The sequence below is a fragment of the Vicugna pacos genome, chromosome 31, assembly GCF_048564905.1.
Source record: "Vicugna pacos chromosome 31, VicPac4, whole genome shotgun sequence".
Taxonomy (NCBI): domain Eukaryota; kingdom Metazoa; phylum Chordata; class Mammalia; order Artiodactyla; family Camelidae; genus Vicugna; species Vicugna pacos.
The window spans coordinates 315,336-332,554 of NC_133017.1; the positions used below are offsets into that span (position 1 = coordinate 315,336).

Below are 17,219 nucleotides of genomic sequence, written 5' to 3' on the forward strand. Positions count from 1 at the left end.
AATTGTATTGATGATGGAGCATATCAGCAGCCTTTAAGAGAAATAATATAAACCATATTTCCTCAAATCTAAGAAGCCTTCTGCGTTAGTTTTCCATTGCTGCTTTAGCAGCTCACCTCACAGTCACTGTCCATCAGGAGTCTGGGCGTGGTTATTAGGGTCCTGTCCTCTGAGCCTTACCAGACAGAAATCAAAGTGTCAGTCAGTGCTGCGAGCTCATCTGAGGCTCAAAGTCCTCTCCCAGGCTCACTTGGTAGTTCACAGAATTCATTTCCTTGCATTTGTAGGAATGGCATTCCTGTTTGCTTGCTGGCTGGGAGTCACAGACACTCCCCTAGAGGCTCCTGGAGGCCACACTTAGGTTCCCACATGGCCTTCTGTATGCACAGTTCACAGCATGGCTGTTTGCTATTTAAGGTTACTGTTCTCATAAGTACCGATTTTTTAGGTCAGGCCAGCCTACAGTAATCTCAGTAATTTAAAGTCAGCTTATTAGGGATTTTAATTACATTGATAATATCCCTTCACAGCAGCATTTAGATTACTATTTGGTTGAATAACTTTGAGAAGGTGTGTAAACCAGGGTGTTAAAATCTTGGGGGCCATCTTAGAATTCTGCCCTCTATATAATCAATTATAAGACAAATTGTTATTTTATTAGTCACTAAGGAAGAAAAATGCTGGCTTAAAGTATGATAGAGTGCATTATTAGCACTTGGATATTGCCTTGTCTGAAAAAACAAACAAACAAACAAACAAAAAAATAGAATTGTGGTCATTCATCTAACCACAAATATTTGCTTCATGAATATCAAACTTAGTCCCCACTGCTGCCTTTCTGTGCTTTTTTGCAAGCATCAATTTTTGTTTTAATGCTGAATCATAGTGTAATCTTTTAAAGGATATTAAAAATTGGGTCATAAATGTGACATATGTGTACACAAAGTACACACAATTCAGCAAAGCTTACGATGATACAAACTGTCAGTGACCAAATTTTCACATGCCCAGGGAATGACAGCTATATTCTGACTGCCACAGGGCAAATGGTGATTGATTTTATTTATTTCCTACTTATTTTCAATCAGCTTTATTGAGATATAGTAAATACAGTAAACTGCACCCATGTAGGGTTTCATTTGATAACTTTTGACAACTGTATTCATGGAACCACTACCACAATGAAGACATTTCCATCAGCCTCAAAAGAGTCAGTTCCTTCACCCCCGGCAATTATAGATTTGGTTGTTGTTGTTGTTATAGTAGATTAGTTAGCATTTTCTGGTATTTAAGTGAGAAAAAATGGTTATGGAGACAGTATTGTTAATTTTGGGGTTTTCTCCAGACCCCCTCATTCTTAGAGGAATAATTTTCTTTTTAGGTCTTAGGCTTATTCCTTCAGTGTGGGGGTAAAATGATTCTCCATGAAGCTTTCTGGACACTACCGTGGGCTACCCCTGACTTCTTCTTTGCCTGGGCATTGTTCACCACCTCTCGGAGTTGGCTCTCCTGCCCCACACGTGTGCGTGCGTGGCTTCCTGGCACACTGCTCTGTTTGCTGTCTGTGTGAGGCCCAGCAACAGCAGCGGCTTTCAGCTGGGAGTTCCAAGCTCCTAAAAAATTTCACATCATTGCTGTCTGAGGCTGTTCTCCTGTTACTTAAGGCAGTCTTACCCCCCAAGAGAATCTCCATTTTCCTTGTTCAGATTCATAGTACAGTGTGGATCTTAGGAACTGTAAGAGATTTCCCTCCCAGTCACATCTTAGGGTTATTGCTTGTTTCATGTTGCTTGCTGTGTGCAGTGGTTTCCAGTGCAGGAAACACTCTGGGAAAAGTCTTACTCCTGGAGCACAAAAAAAAGTAACCAAGGGAGGACTCATGAAGCTCTCAGAAAGCTTTTTTGCTGCCACTTAACACAACATTGTCCAATAGAAGTATAATGCAAGCCAGATATATAGTAGCCATATAAACACAAGCTAAAGAGAAACAGGTGACATTAATTTTAATACATTTTATTTAATATATCACAATATTATTATTTCAACATGTAATCAATATGAAACTATGGAAACTTATAAATGAGATATTTTAGATTATTTTTCTAGTACTAACTCTGAGATCTGGAGTATATTTTATACTTACACCATGTCTCAGTGTAGACTTAGCTACATGTCAAGTGCTCACTAGCTTTTGGCTGGCATATTGGACAGTGAAGATGCAGATTATGAACTTTATTTTTCCCATTAAGACAATAGTATATAGATTCCACCAGAAATTGGCTTTAACTATGCTTGACTCTCTAGTAGGTTAGGGCTTGAGTATTTCAGAATGGTTTCTATGGTTGAGATATAAAATATTTTGTTAATAAAGACAAACACATTTTTATACATTTTCCTCCTTATACAGGTAATCTTATTGTTGAAAATTTGACAAAGTCTGGGTAAGAGACTACAGATTGCCTTTATTTCTCAATCCAAAGATGGTAAGTATTGAATTCTGTTGAACTTCCTCTTTGTGAATGTTTCATTTTCAATTAAAGAGAAAAGATATTTACTTTTGTCATATTTCCTTTCTCCTCATATTCATATATTTATTGTTATTGACAGTCCTTTTGCCCCTTTGCTTACACTTACTCATTCAGAGTCCCAGGCTGTATTCCCCATGGGGACCCTGTGAGTGGTCCTCTGTGGAGTCTGGTTATCTGAGTGATGCTCCCTAGATGGGCTTAACAATAGAAGCCCTGATGACCTTTACGCACTCATTGCTAAACCAATATGGTTGCTTTCTATTTTCCTTGCCTGTAGTATTTTACACACACACACACACACACACACACACACACCCCTTTTTTGTGTTGTTGAGATCTAATTTACATACCAGAAAATTTACCATTTTGGAGTATACATTTTAGTAGGGTTTAGTATATCCATGAAGTTTTGCACCCATCACTACTATTGAATGCTTTATCATTCTCATCACTTCAGGAAGAAACCCCAATCCTATTAACAATTCCTTCCCATCTCCCCTCTTCCCAGTTCCCTGGCAACCACAAATCTACTTCCTATTTCTATGGATTTTCCTATTTTGGACATTTCATATAAGTGGAATCATATGATATGTGGCCTTTTATATTTGGCATTTTTCACTTAGCATAATGTTCAATGTTCTGCTACGTTGTACCATGTATCAGTACTTCATTCTTTTAGGTTTGAATAATATTCCATTGTATAGTGATACCACATTTTGTTTATTCATTCTTCAGTTGATGGTCATTTTGGTTTTCTCCAATTTTTGGCTATTATGAATAATCTCCTAGTTTTTGTGATTACATTCATTCTTCAAAAACATTACTTTCTTCATATTATCTCCCATTCTTGTCAAAACTTTCAGTGGCTCCCTATTGCTTGTACAACAAAATAGAAGATGCCTAGTTTGCATTAAAAGCCTTCACTACTTTCGTTTCCACCCTTCTTTTCCATTGTGTTATAATTTATTATTTCTAAAATGTGTGCTACATATGAATATAGAGTATGTAAACAATATATATAATTTTATCAATTTAATTCACTTAAAAATGATCTAACTTTTTAAGAATAAAGACTTTATTTATAAACCAAAGAGTAGATTGAAGGTAGATAGATAGTCTGGAGAATTAGAACAGAGTAAAGTGAAACATTATAGAAAAACAAAAAACTTTTCTGGATTTGACCATAATGTCAAACAGAGATATTTCATATCATACAATGTGAAAAAGCACCTTATTTGAGTCAGCCTTTGATAGGTGGAACTCATTCAAATCATTCATTTTCTGGTTAGCACGGTTATTTTTTTTCTGGGGCCTCAGTTTTTCTGTTTTTTTAAAAATCCAGATAGAGTCAATCTTTTTCTCCTTTTGACATGTCTGAAATTGTTAAAAAGGAAATATTTTTACATAAACTTAAAAATTATTTCCCGAGTATTTTCTGCATATACACATACAGATATAAATGTATAGTGGCATTTTTCTCCCATTATATGGAAAAATAGAGCATAGTATGTAGACAAAAAAATCACAGTATATCTTAGAAATATTTTCATAATAGTAGATTGAGGACATTCTCATTTTTTTCTTGCAGGATAATTTCTTTAAAATGTGTATCCACTTGAAATGTGATTACCTATATTAGAAAAAGAGACAAGGGAATATAAATGGGAAAAAGGAAACAATATGCAGATGTTTGGACTTTGTTTATAGGTGAAAACAATGGAAGATCAGAAAATTTAAGTAATTGCCCAGGATCATGCAACCAGCGCAGGGTCCCGATGCTAATCTAGGTGTTCCAATTTCATGGCCTCCCTGCTGTATCTATGTTGCATTTGATGAAAAAAAGGGGAGAGAAGTCATGCCAAATTCTTTTTCAACAGAAATAATAGAATTCCAGACTTTATTTTCTGGATTAGTCCTTTAAGAAGCTTTGCATTCTGAAGCCTCTAGGTGTGCTTTTCAATCTTCAAAAGGACTATTTCTGATATAAAAAAAGTATCATGAAATGATAGTAAATAAAACACTTTAGCTCTTTCCCTTCTGCGTGCTACTGAATATCCTGGTGTCACCATGGGCCGCCACCCCCCCTGGTGTTACCAGTACTGTAAGAACAATCCACACCCAAAGCCATGCTTCTGCTGAGGTATCTCTGATACTAAGACCCGCATCTTTGACCTGGGGCGGAAGAAGGCAAAAGTGGATCAGTTTCCACTCTGTGGCCAAATGGTGTCAGATAAATATGAGCAGCTTTCCTCTGAAGGCTCCAGACAGGTATGCGGTGTGCCTTTGGAAAGCCCCAGGGCACGTTGGCCAGGATCCACATTGGCCAAGTCATCACGTCCATTCGCACCAAGCTGCAGAACAAGAAGCATGTGATTGAGGCCGTGCACAGGGCCAAGTTGAAGTTCCCTGGTCACCAGAAGATCCATACCTCAAAGAAGTAGGGATTTACCAAGTTTAACACAAATGAATTTGAAAACATGGTGGCAGAAAGGTGGCTCATCCCGGATGGCTGTGGGGTCAACTACATCCCAAATTGTGGCCCCCCTGGACAAATGGCAGGCCCTGCACTCATGAGAGCCTTGGTGCTGTCCCCTCCTTCCACACAACCACCAATAAATCCTACTTTCCTGTCAAAACAACAACACTACTTTAGGATGAATTGAGTGAAGTACAGAAAAAGAGACCCCAATATACATAGGTATATATCGCAGGCAGCATTTCAGATTGGTGAGGGAGAAGATGGATGAGCTGATGATTTTTTAAAAATTTATTTATTTAATATTGGTTTACATAAGTATTTTTTATTTTGGTGGGAAAGGTAACTAGGTTTCTTCATTTTTAGAGGCGGTACTGGGGGTTGCACTCTACTACTTGAGCTGTACCCTCCCCCGTGATTTGGTGACTTATGTTGCAACAAATTTCTAATCATTTGACAAAACAACAAGAACAACAACACCTGTTCATTGCTTCAGTCTTTAAATAAAAAATAATTTACAAATTAAGCAAAAGATAATATAAAAGGACTTTGTGAGGTTAGCCTTCTTACTAAATAGACTGAACTGAGTGAGTACAGCCATGAAAATTTCATTTTTTTCTTGATCACTATATTTTTGTGTGAGTTCTGTTTGTCATGGTTTTTGTCCAGCAAAAGTTCCACCATGGAAGAATGAATTTTCTCAAGACTTTATCAGTTCAAGACAGTGAGAGAGAGCCAGAGACTGACTCCCAAGCTGCTCCAAAGCTCTTATATTTATTGCGAATATTCAAAAAAAATCAAAGAGAAATACATCATAGGAATGAGTAAGGGGTATGTGGTATGTGGAGGGATGCGGGTCAGCAGTTTCAGATCATGAAAAACAAAAACATTATAATCTTAATTTATACTTAGAAGGTTACGATATTGATAATACAAATGGTTATTTTACGCCTCAAAAAATCATGGGCAAGGTTACAGTTTTCTGAATAATTGATAATGAAACACCAGGCCACCACAGAGTCTCCATACTATGATCAGAAATCATCTAAGCACGTGAAGCAGCCCAGCTGTCCCCAGCTGAGGACTAGGTCAGTTTTCTGTGAGCAGGAGTGACCTACACTATCCACCTGCGCCTGGTAAGCCAAGCACGTCCTGCCGGTTAGGGCAAGGGATGAGCTATGGCTTTCCATAAGCAGAAGCAGCCCTGAGTCTATGACCTTGAACTAAGCAAAGTGAGCAAAGCATGTCTATGTCTCTGCTTTTCACGGCGAGGAGACAGTTCGTAGCAGGTCCCTGCTAGCACAGCAGCTTCAAGGCAGCTGAGCGAAGTCCCGCAGTTAAGGCGGTGAGTGGTACTGAGAGTTCAGTCTTTCATGCTTTTGGACATTTTGCTTTGAAGGAGCAGTATAATGACAAATATAGAAAGCAGGTGTTTTGATTATACATTTCTTATATGTTTACACAAAGATGAGAATATGATTTGGTTAAACAATCATTACAATATCAAAGTTTGTTAACCCAAGTTTGTGCTCCCACAGTTTTGTGTTTTCTGTAATTGCTCCTTAACACCATCTTGGGGCAGGCTCACAGCTTTCCTCATGTGCTTTAGTTACAAAAGCTGTAGTTCTGCTCTCGACCCTTATTGGGCATGACCTGTGACAGGATGGACCTGTCCTACTCTGTGCTTTTTCACTCCTCTCTCCCCATTGCTGGGAGTTGTACATTTATGCAGCCTTTTTTGGATTATCTGTTGAAATAAGGTGTAGATACCCTGTGACTCAGGAGCTGTACCTCCAGGAACTGAGCGCTAAAGTGTGCTCATACAACCTTATCTGAAAGGCGAGTCTTTTAGAGATGAAAATTCTTTGTTCTGATGGAAATTCAGCACAGCTGCAGCCTGTGACTTAGTGTTTACTAACAAGAGAGCTGTTAAACCTACCCCAGCTCTCCTGGCACAGTGGAGGTATGTTATAGCTTACCTACTGGATGTTTAACTTGTTCCCAGTGCTTTTCAGTATAAAAAATGCTGCAGTGAGTATCTTGATGTACATGCTACACACTTATGTGTGCTGAAAGTGTCTTACCTGCTGTAGCTAAGTCTTCTGCTTTACATTTTCCCTCTTCGTACTTCAAGGAGCCCAGGAGAGCTCAGTTTAAAGTCACAACTGATTGCCTGCAGGGGTGTGTGACTAATGGCAAACCCTTGGCCCTTCCTGATCAGGAGTTACTGCAGATCTGGGCCTCTCAGACTGACCTGGGACAGTGGTTAACAAATGCGCTCTTAACTGTTGACCACGATCAACTTCTCCACCTTCCTCTAGGGGTGTGTGCCAGTCAGGGTGCCATTAGTATTTGTTTTGAACAAGACAACCCATTGGTGAGGGAGCCCCATGCTTTTCTGGTCCCCTACTCCACTGTGATGCCATTGTGCTACAATTGTGTATAGTTACTGACTCACAAAGCATCTTCAACTGTCATTAAGGGGGTAATACTGCAGCCAGTTTAAAACTATTATAAAAATGGCAGAAATTATATAAGATTATTTCTGATTTTCTTGGCTTCTCTTTATCTTCTCATTCCTTTAGCAAGAAGCAAAGGTAGTTTAAGTTACTTAACTTGAATATCTGCCCTAGCACATGTCATTTTTTTTTTATTATCCCAATGAAAGTCTGGGTCAACAGTAATCGTTTCTTCACAGGTACAGAAATAACTTGATATGATATGAAAGAAAGACTTTATTCTGATCTATTAGCTTTTTTTTTGGTGATTTTACTTTTTTTGGTTCAAACTCAGGAAAAAACTACCAAAATATTACAAAGATTTCCCATGTCGTCTTCATCGAGGTTCCCCAAATGTTAACAGCTTACACAGTGACAGTGTAGTTATCAAATCAGGAAACTTAACACTGACATTGTACTGTTACCTCGTCTCCAGTCTGTATTCAGTTTTCACCGATTGTCTCAGTAGTGTCCTCCCTCTGTCTAGGAACTGATGCAGTTGCATTTTAGTTGTCATGTCCCCTCTTAGTTTTCTTTAATCTGAAACAATTCCAAAATCTTTCTTTGTCTCTCATGACTGTTATACTTTGAAGAGTACTGGTCAGTAATTTTGTAGAATACCCCACAATTTGGATTTGTGTGGTTTCCCCATGAGTCAATGAATGTTAAACATTTTTGGTTAAGAGAACTATGCAAGTGACGTTATTAAGCTTACTAGGAGGCACGTGCTACTGATTTGTACAATTACAAGTGATGCTAATTTGTTCACTTGGTTTAGGTGATACAATCGGGCTTGTCTGCTGTAGTTGTGCTTTTCCTTTGTAATTAAAAAGTGTTCTGTAGGAAAACACTTTGTGACCAGGTAATTATCTTATTTTTCATCATACTCTCTAATTTTTATTTTCATTGATGATTCTTACCTGAAATGATATTACTGTGGTGTTTGCCAAATGGTGACTTTCTGTTTCCATCATTCCTTCTGCATTTATTGGTTGGATCTCCTATAAAGAAAAGCCTTCACCACCAAGCCCATAAAAACCAGCAACACAGTGCCTTCACAGCCACCCCTCTCTCCCTCTTTGGAGACAGCCCGTATACTATCTATGGAGTGTGTACCTACTTTTAATCTGAGCACCCAACCCCCACACCTCATGGCCTTTCTCTTGCCTTTCAATGTATCTCTCTGAATAAATCTGCATTCAATCAAAAAAAAAAAAAAGAAAAACTTTCCTTTCTTAGGTATGTGTTCAATTTTTAAATCTATATCAGAATAGCCTTGAGGATTTTTATTTTACTTATATCAAATGTACTTACAGATTCTTATTCTATGAATTCAATCCATTACCATCATTATTTTTGTGCTATAATTATAGTTTGGCCCTAGGGAACTCTTTCAAGAAGGCTTCTGGCCCATCACTTTTTGAGGATTGACTGGCTTTCTAGTACCAGAAGATGTCCCAGGCTCATGTTGTGCATTCTCTGCTCTAGCCCTGGAATTAGCCATTTCACCAAGGAAGATTAGCTCTCTTTATTGAAGATTGGAATTCTTCCATGCTCTTTCCCTTATACTTGTATCTCACCATCTTTTAAAAATCTTTCCAATATACAGCCACTTTGGAGGATGCGGGCACTTAACTCTGCTGTACAGAAGTTAGTTTATATCCAGTAATTCCCTTTGTAATATATTCTGTCCCCAGCAGATTCATCTTCCACTAATTAAAGTGGGAGGATTTCTGCACAGGTTCCACTGTGCCAAATATGTTATTTCATGGAAACATGGTTGAAGATTTTCTTTGGCTTCATTGAGTATTTGATAACAGTTTTGAAAACTTTTCCAAGAGCTTTCTTCCAGTGCTTATAGTATAGAAATATTTATATTCTCCATATTTTTAGTATAGCGGTCTCTTTTATTTTTTCTTAAGAAAAATCTTGACTTTGCTTTAAGTACTTTCTTGGTTCACTTCCAAGAAGGTGGGTTGGCCATCTATCCAGAGTACAATTTTGATTAGTCTTTACAATATCTACAAAAGATTTCAGCCTTTTCTCCTTATTTATCATCTAAAACACAAATTTGCTCTTAATATACAGTATAAATTAGATCCCTGTCACAAACTGTAACTTCTAATTTGCAGTCTGTAGAATGGTGGAAAAGACAAATTACTAAGCATTATTTCCAAGCCATTAGTTCCTAGACACTTGAACTTAAAACTAAGGGAGGCATTAGAACCCCATGTTCTTAGGCTGAGTTGTTTTGGCACCACAGATTTCATTCATACTCTTCATTAATTTATCTTGTATTTATCTGTAAATTATCTTTACTAGTGGTTCTCAAAGTGTGGTCCCCTACCTCTAGTAGTGCCAGCCTCCTGTGGAACTAGTTAGAAGTGTAGCCTTCTCGGGTAACACCCAGAGGAGGTAGTGTGGGTTAACAAACCCTCAGGTGATCCTGATGCAGGAGAAACATTGCTGTGTCCATTTCCTGTAAATTGTTTCTAATTACTGGTGGAGGTACAGAGTGCCAGTTTATCCGTTTGCTGTTTTATATTATCTGTTTAACCTAGCTTGTAGTGGTAGTGAATTATTTTGAAGATTAACTCTCTGTTCTCTCCTCCCTTTGAATCTGGTAGCCTCAAATTTACTTTCTGTCTCTATGAATTTGTTCATTTTAGATATTTCACACAAGTGGAGACTCATACAATATTTGTCCCTTTTGCCTTGTTTATTTCACTTAACATCATGTTTTCTAGGTCCATCCATGTTGTAGAATGTGTGTCAGAACTTCATTCCTTTTCATAGTTGAATAATAGTCCATTGTATGTATATATCATATTTTGTTTATCCATTCATTTGTTAATGAACACGGGTTATTTTCACTTTTTAGCTGTTGTGAATAAGGCTTGCAATGAATGTTGATATATAAATATTTTTTAGAGACTTTTTCAAATCTTGTGTATATATCTAGGAATGGAATTTGAGGGTCATATGGTAATTCTGTTTTTATCTTTTTTAGAAAACACCAAACTATTTTCCACAGTGTATGTATTGTTTTTATTACCACCAATAAGCTACAGTTTCTTCATATCCTTGCCAGTGCTTATATTTTGTTTTCAAAAAAGTATTAAAATTTTAAAATAATTATGGCTATCCCAGTAGGCGCAAAGTAGTGTCTCAGTGTTTTTCATTTGCATTACTCTAATGGCTGATGATGTTAAGCATTTTTTCATGTGCTTCCTGGTCATTTATATATCTCCTTTGAAGAAATGTCTATTCCAGACCTTTGCCCATTTTAAAATTAACTTGTTTGTCTTTTTGTTGTTGTGTTATGGAAATTCTTTATATATTTTAGATATAAAAAGTTATATATCTTATATATCTTTATGAGATATATGGCTTACAAATATTTTCATCCATTAGGTAGGTTATCTTTTTACTTTATTGATAATATCTTGATGTACAAAAGTTTTACTTATTTATTTATTTTAAAGTTTTACATTTGATGAAGTCCAATTTATCTATTTTTTCTTTTGTTGCTTGTACTTTGGTGTCATATATAAGAGCCTACTGCCATGATCATGGCAATCCACGATCATGAATATTTACCACTGTGTTTTTGCATAACAGTTATGTGATTTTAGATTTTATATGTAGATTGTTGATCCATGTTGAGTTAGCTTTTGTATATGGTGTGAGGCAGGGGTCAACTTCATTCTTTTATGTGTGGAAATCCAGTTGCTCCAGCACAATTGGTTGAGGAGACCTTTCTTTCTCCATTGAATGAACTTGGCACCCTAATCAAAATCAATTGGAAATAGATTTATGGCTTAATGTCTGGACTTTCAGTTCTGTTCCATTGGTGTATATGTCTATTCTTATGTACTATGTTGTTTTGAATATACATTTCTCATGCTGTTTTATATACTTTTAAAAAACTTCTTTAGGCACTTTAAGTGCTATTTTAACTTTCTGTTCTTGATAAGACTAAAATTATGAATAACTTTAAACATTTAAAATATTGCACTTAATAAATTATAAAGAAGTAACTTTAGTATTATGTGATATGTACACTCCTGGGCTTCTGAGGGAAGCATGAAAATGCACAAGTCTTGTTTCTGTTCTCTAACAACTTGCAACTGCATTCATTTACTTAAAAATTTCTTTACTTTTGCTTTGCCATTCTATTTTTTCATGTGAGTCCACCCTTATGATGTCGTTAGTATAGTATATGAGATGCTTATCCCTGTTGCAGCAAAGTTGTAAAATTTAGATATTATAGTTTTTTTTTGCTGTTGTATAGTTTGTATCTTTACTTTAAGCACCTAATTTTATTACTCTTGTTATGTTTTTATAATTAATTTCTGTTATATTCTGCAACTAGTTTCTTAGAGTATGGGTCTTTCATGTTTTAGTTTTTTATGAAAGACACTTTAAGCCATTATACTACTGAAGTTTGCCTCCTTCTGTATGGTTTTACCCATCCATCTGCAAATACGGAATCTTTCTGGGGCAAATTTACATTCTGGTGCTGAGACTTTTTCACTGTGTGTTGTGCAGATAGTGAGATGGGCTATTGTAATGTGAACTTCCAGGGTAAATTTTTAGTAGTTGATAGCAATGTTCTAAAGCATGTGCTCCTCTTGCAAGAACTTAATTATGTTTATCTTTAGTTACTCTTGCCTAGAATAGCACTGTGTGATAGAAATATAATTTGGGCCACATATGTTATTTAAACATTTCTAGTAGCCTTATTTAAAAGAGTTAAAAAGGGCTAGATATAGTTTTAATGTATTTCATTTAATCTGACATATCCAGGATATTATCATTCTAACATTTAAACAATATAACAGGATTGAGATATTTTACATTGTTTTAATACTTTTTCAAGTTTTTGGGAACTATGTGTTCACTTTATATTTATTGAATAATTTTTGTAATCCTTTTTTTAAATTGAGGTATAGTCAGTTTACAATCTTATGTCAATCTCTGGTGTATGGCACAATTCTTCAGTCATACATGAATATATATATATATTCATTTTCTTATTCTTTTTTACCATGAGCTACTATAAGTTATTGAGTATATTTCCCTGTGCTATACAGTATAAACTTCTTTATCTGCTTTACTTTTTTAAACCAATTCCTTGAAACCTAGTAGATGTTTTACATCTTGATTGGATCACCAAATTTTCATCAAAAATGCTTGATCTCAGTTGAGACTTCAATTTATGGTTGAAAATGTAGATTCACATGACTAAGTTGTTCCAAAGAAACTTATACTTTTCAATATCTGAATTAAGTGCCAAAAATTTTTCTTTTGAGTATTTTTATTTATTATGATAAAACTTGTTCATGCTTTTTTAGAATTTGAAGCAAAAATTTAACAGTTTCAAATCTGTGCTTCTTAAATTAAGCAAATTCACTAATTCTTGTGTCAACAGTGTTATTAACATCATTTCCTAAGAATATTGCATAAGTTGAACAACAAATTTAAACTCGATAAAAACAACTAAGTGTTCAACTATTTCTGATTATTTTTGCAGCCAATTTTTACAACACTCTGCATTGTAAATAAAATATTCTGCATATTGATTCATGTTAGGGAAAAGTGTAAAATCTTTATTATCAAATCATATTATTGTAGGTTCGCCACCAGTTGTGGGTTCTGGCCAGCAGACGTCCCACCGAAACGGAATAAATTACTCAAGACTCTATGGAAAAGTCAAGAGAGCGAGAGAGAGTTGGGAGCCTTGAGCCTCTCAAATCTCCCACATTTATTGAGTACAGTCAAAGGAGGAATGCAGGAATTTAGTGAAGGATAGAGTGGGATCACAATGAGTACAAAGGCTTTGTTTATTGTTGGTGTTGGGCTCAATGTCAGAAGACCATTTTTGGTGAATCATGTTCGTGGGTCTTGAGCCTTTCAGCTTATCAGGGTGGAACATCTGAGAATCAGCTGCCTAACAACTTGGACTCAGGTGGCTGTGCCTGTCTTAAGTTGCCCCCCTCAGGGGATCTTTCCTGTCTTTGGCTACCCAGCCTCCTCACCTCTGAGTCTGCAGCTTTTTATCATTCCAGCCCAAGGCTGTTTTGGGGATAGAAGACTAACAGCAGGCACGCCCAACGTTTATAGCCAGGGACCTTGGTCATTGCTAAAACCTCAAGGCAGTTACTAAGCACGTCTTTTTTAAGGACATAAGCGACTGGGATCTGTTACAATTTGTTACCCCAATCATGGGCTCCCACAATTATGAAAGCTTTCAATCTCAACATAAATGTCTGTACCTGTGTAACTAGGTCATAGGTACAATTTCTCTTTCTTTGGTACTTCAGGCCATGCTTGTCTACCTGTACTGAGATACCAGTGATAAAACATGAGCACTGCCATTTTTGTCTTTGATTATTGAATATTGAAAAAAATACTTTCTTGATCAGCGTTAATAATACAGTAAATCTTTGTGAAATTCTTCCTCTACTCAACCATTGAGCAAGGAACACAAGATTCTTAAATGTATTGTTTTCCATTTTTTCAATAGTTTTGTAAGCTGGCTAGGATTCTGATTATTTTCAGGTACACACATCAGTTTTAACAACTTAATACATGCTACTTTTCATAGCTTTAGAATGCTGAGCACAAATATTTTTCATTCTTTTTTTTTGAGGGGGAGATAATTAGGTTTGTTTGTATGTTTGTTTTGATGATGGCACTGGGGATTGAACCCAGGACCTTGTACATGCCAGGCACACACTCTATCATTGAGCTATACTCATCCCCTCTCAAATCTACTCTATGTATATCATACAGTGGAGCAGAGCAATAAGAGGAATATCAGTTTCTTCTTTTAAAAGTCCAATAAGTGTAGGTTTTTAACCTAACATGGCTGGAGCTGTCTATTGAGATGGAGACTATTATTTTAATATATAGCTGAAATTCTTTGGCCGTTTTAAAGGTGAAAAATAATCCATGCTACAATTTTAATTTTTTTAAGGGTACATATTTGACATTTCTTCTTAAGTTTGGAAGTTCTTTCAAACAAAATGTGTCTAAATTTGTACTTTGGTAGTGTCTCTTGTATCACATGATTTATCTAAAGCTAAAAGAAAAGTAATTTCTCATATTTTGAATCTACTGATTTTTGATACTGTTAGACAGGTCTTCCATATGATGGACAGTAAATTGGTGGCTTAATTGAAGGCCTTCTACTTTTTCTATAATATCTGTTTTAGTATTCCTCATAATTTTATAATAAAATATCTATAATTGAAATAATTTATTTACCATCTCTCTACTTAAATATGGTTTCTTCCCTATTTCCTTCCTTCCTTCCATCCTTCCTTTCTTTCTTTCATCTCTCTCTCCCTCCCTCCCTCCCTTTCTTTTTGCAAGAATCCATGCCATTCTATAGCTCACGAGAGTAATAAGCTCAGATCCTTTAAAAATCTTTTAAAAATGTTTGTTGGACATTTAATTTTGATCTCAGATGAATAACTTTGTTGCTTCTATTTTGACTTAGGAAACTTCTTATGAAAATGTACTATGTATTTCCTGAAAAATGTCTCCTAATATTGTCTACATGCTGTTTAAAATATTTTTATGTAAGTCATAGTTTTTAAATTTTGCTCTACCAAAGCTAATTGTGATTATTATTCATGTTAAAGTTGGTGCATTGTTTTCTTCTAGTCTCACAACACTGTGCCGGTGGCAGCGCTATCTTCACTGCATCTCCACTTGATTCTGCTTGGGTAGAATGCCTATGTTTTAATTTAGAAATTTTGTTATACCCTATCCCCTTTTGCCCAGACCAAAAAGTTAAAGAAAACAACTTAATTCAAAATATGTTAAAATTAAAAATTTCAATAATTAAAATTAAAATAGTATCTCTGGTTATCAGTTATGATTTACATAGGGATCACTGTAACTTGTGTACTTTGCAAAAAATTCAATAAATGATTTACTCTATTATTACATTGATGTGTAGAGAAAATTCATTTTAGTTGATTAGTTAGTTGATGCTGACTAGATAAAAACAATAAATGTTTCTTTTGTAGATAGATATTTTACATTGCCTCAGCTTTTAAATTTAGATAAAATTAATTATAATTAAATAAAAATTCAATTCCTCAGTAATGGTAGTCTCATTTCAAGTGTTCACTAGTCACATGCAGCCAATAGTTAATGTATTGGAAATTAAACTTTGAGAGTTGGTTATATATTTGGTTAAAATGTTTTGATGACTTGAGATCAAAGATTATAGCCTTTTTAGCATTTTTTTCTTTTTTTGATAATATTAATGTCACAGGAGCAGTACAAAGAGGGCTTATGTATGACTCAAGAAACCTGGAATGAGCTGCTTAAAGCTACAGGGACACCTTGTTTTAGTTTTGCACTTTTCTTTGTTGTGCTTTGCAGATATTGCATTTTTTTAAACAAATTAAAGGCTTGTGGCAACTATGTTAAGTATGTCTGTTGGTGCCACTTTTCCAACAACTTTTGCTCACTTCATGTCTCTGTGTGACATTTTAGTAATTCTTGCGATATTTCAAAAATTTTCATTATTATTATACTTGTTGTGGTAAGCTGTGATCAGTAATCTTTGATGTTACTATTGCAATTGTTTCAGGGTGCCAAAAACCACACCCATTTAAGATGGCAAACAATTGGTAAATGCTGTGTGTTCTCACTGCTCCACCAACTGGTCATTCCCCCCCTCTCTCCCTCTCTTCAGGCCTGCCTATTCCTTAATACAGAACAATATTGTAATCAGCGTAATTAATAACCCTACAGTGGTCCCAGTGTTCAAGTGAAAGTAAGAGTTGCATGTCTCTCACTTTAAATCAAAAACTAGAGACAATTAAGTGCAGTGAGGAAGACATGCTAAAGCTGAGATAGGCTGAAAACTAGGCCTCTTGTACAAATGAGCCAAATTGTGAGCAAAGGAAAGTTCTTGAAGGAAATTAACAGTGCTACTCCAGTGAATACACAAATAATAAGAAACTGAAACAGTCTAATTGCTGATACGGAGAAAGCTTTATTGTTCTAGATAAAAAATCTAATCAGCCACAGCATTCCCTTACTCCAAAACCTAATCTAGAGCAAGGCCCTAATTCTCTTTAATTCCCTGACAGCAGAGAGAAGTAAGAAAGCTGCAGAAGAGAAATCTGAAGCTAGCAGAGTTTGGTTGATGAGGTTTAAGGAAAGACACAATCTCCATAACACAGAAGTACAAGGGGAAACAATCAAGGCTGGTGGAGAAAGTGCAGCAAGTCCGCCTCAAGATCTCAATAAGAGAATTCATTTTGGTGTCTGCACTAAACGACAGATTTTCAGTGTTGATGAAACAGCCTTATATTGGAAGATGCCATCTAGCACTTTCATTCAGGTCTAACATTTCTGGTGACTTTAAGTTGAAACCAGTACTTATTTACCATTGTGAAAACCATCAGGCCCTGAAGAATTATGTTCTGTCTGCTCTCCTGGGCTCTGTGAATGGAACAACAAAGCCCAGATGAGAGCACATCTATTGACAACATGGCTTATTGAATATTTTAAGCTCACAGTTGAGACCTCAGGGAAAAAAAAAAGATTACTTTCAAAATATTTTTGCTCTTTGGCAATGCAACTAATCACCCAAGAGCTCTGATGGAGATTAATGTTATGGGCCTGCTAACAAAACATGTTCTTCAGCCCATGGAAAGAGTGACTACAACTCTCAAGTCTTATTAT

General features: G+C 35.9%; 1 protein-coding gene across 7 annotated transcripts in view; it reads left to right on the forward strand.

The window, feature by feature from the left end:
- LOC140685440 (junction-mediating and -regulatory protein-like) overlaps positions 1–17,219 on the forward strand; it is a 69,325-nt gene that overhangs the window by 22,812 nt on the left and 29,294 nt on the right. For 2 of the 7 annotated variants that reach the window (XM_072952653.1, XM_072952654.1), the window contains exon 4: positions 2,408–2,483. The exons of 1 other annotated variant lie outside the window; for it this stretch is intronic. The gene's annotated coding sequence lies outside the window, so the exon portion shown is untranslated. Of the gene's footprint in view, positions 1–2,407; positions 2,484–13,139; positions 15,464–17,219 lie in introns of those variants that run through there. 4 more of the 7 variants (XR_012066034.1, XR_012066033.1, XM_072952651.1 and 1 more) reach the window with 4 other exon arrangements.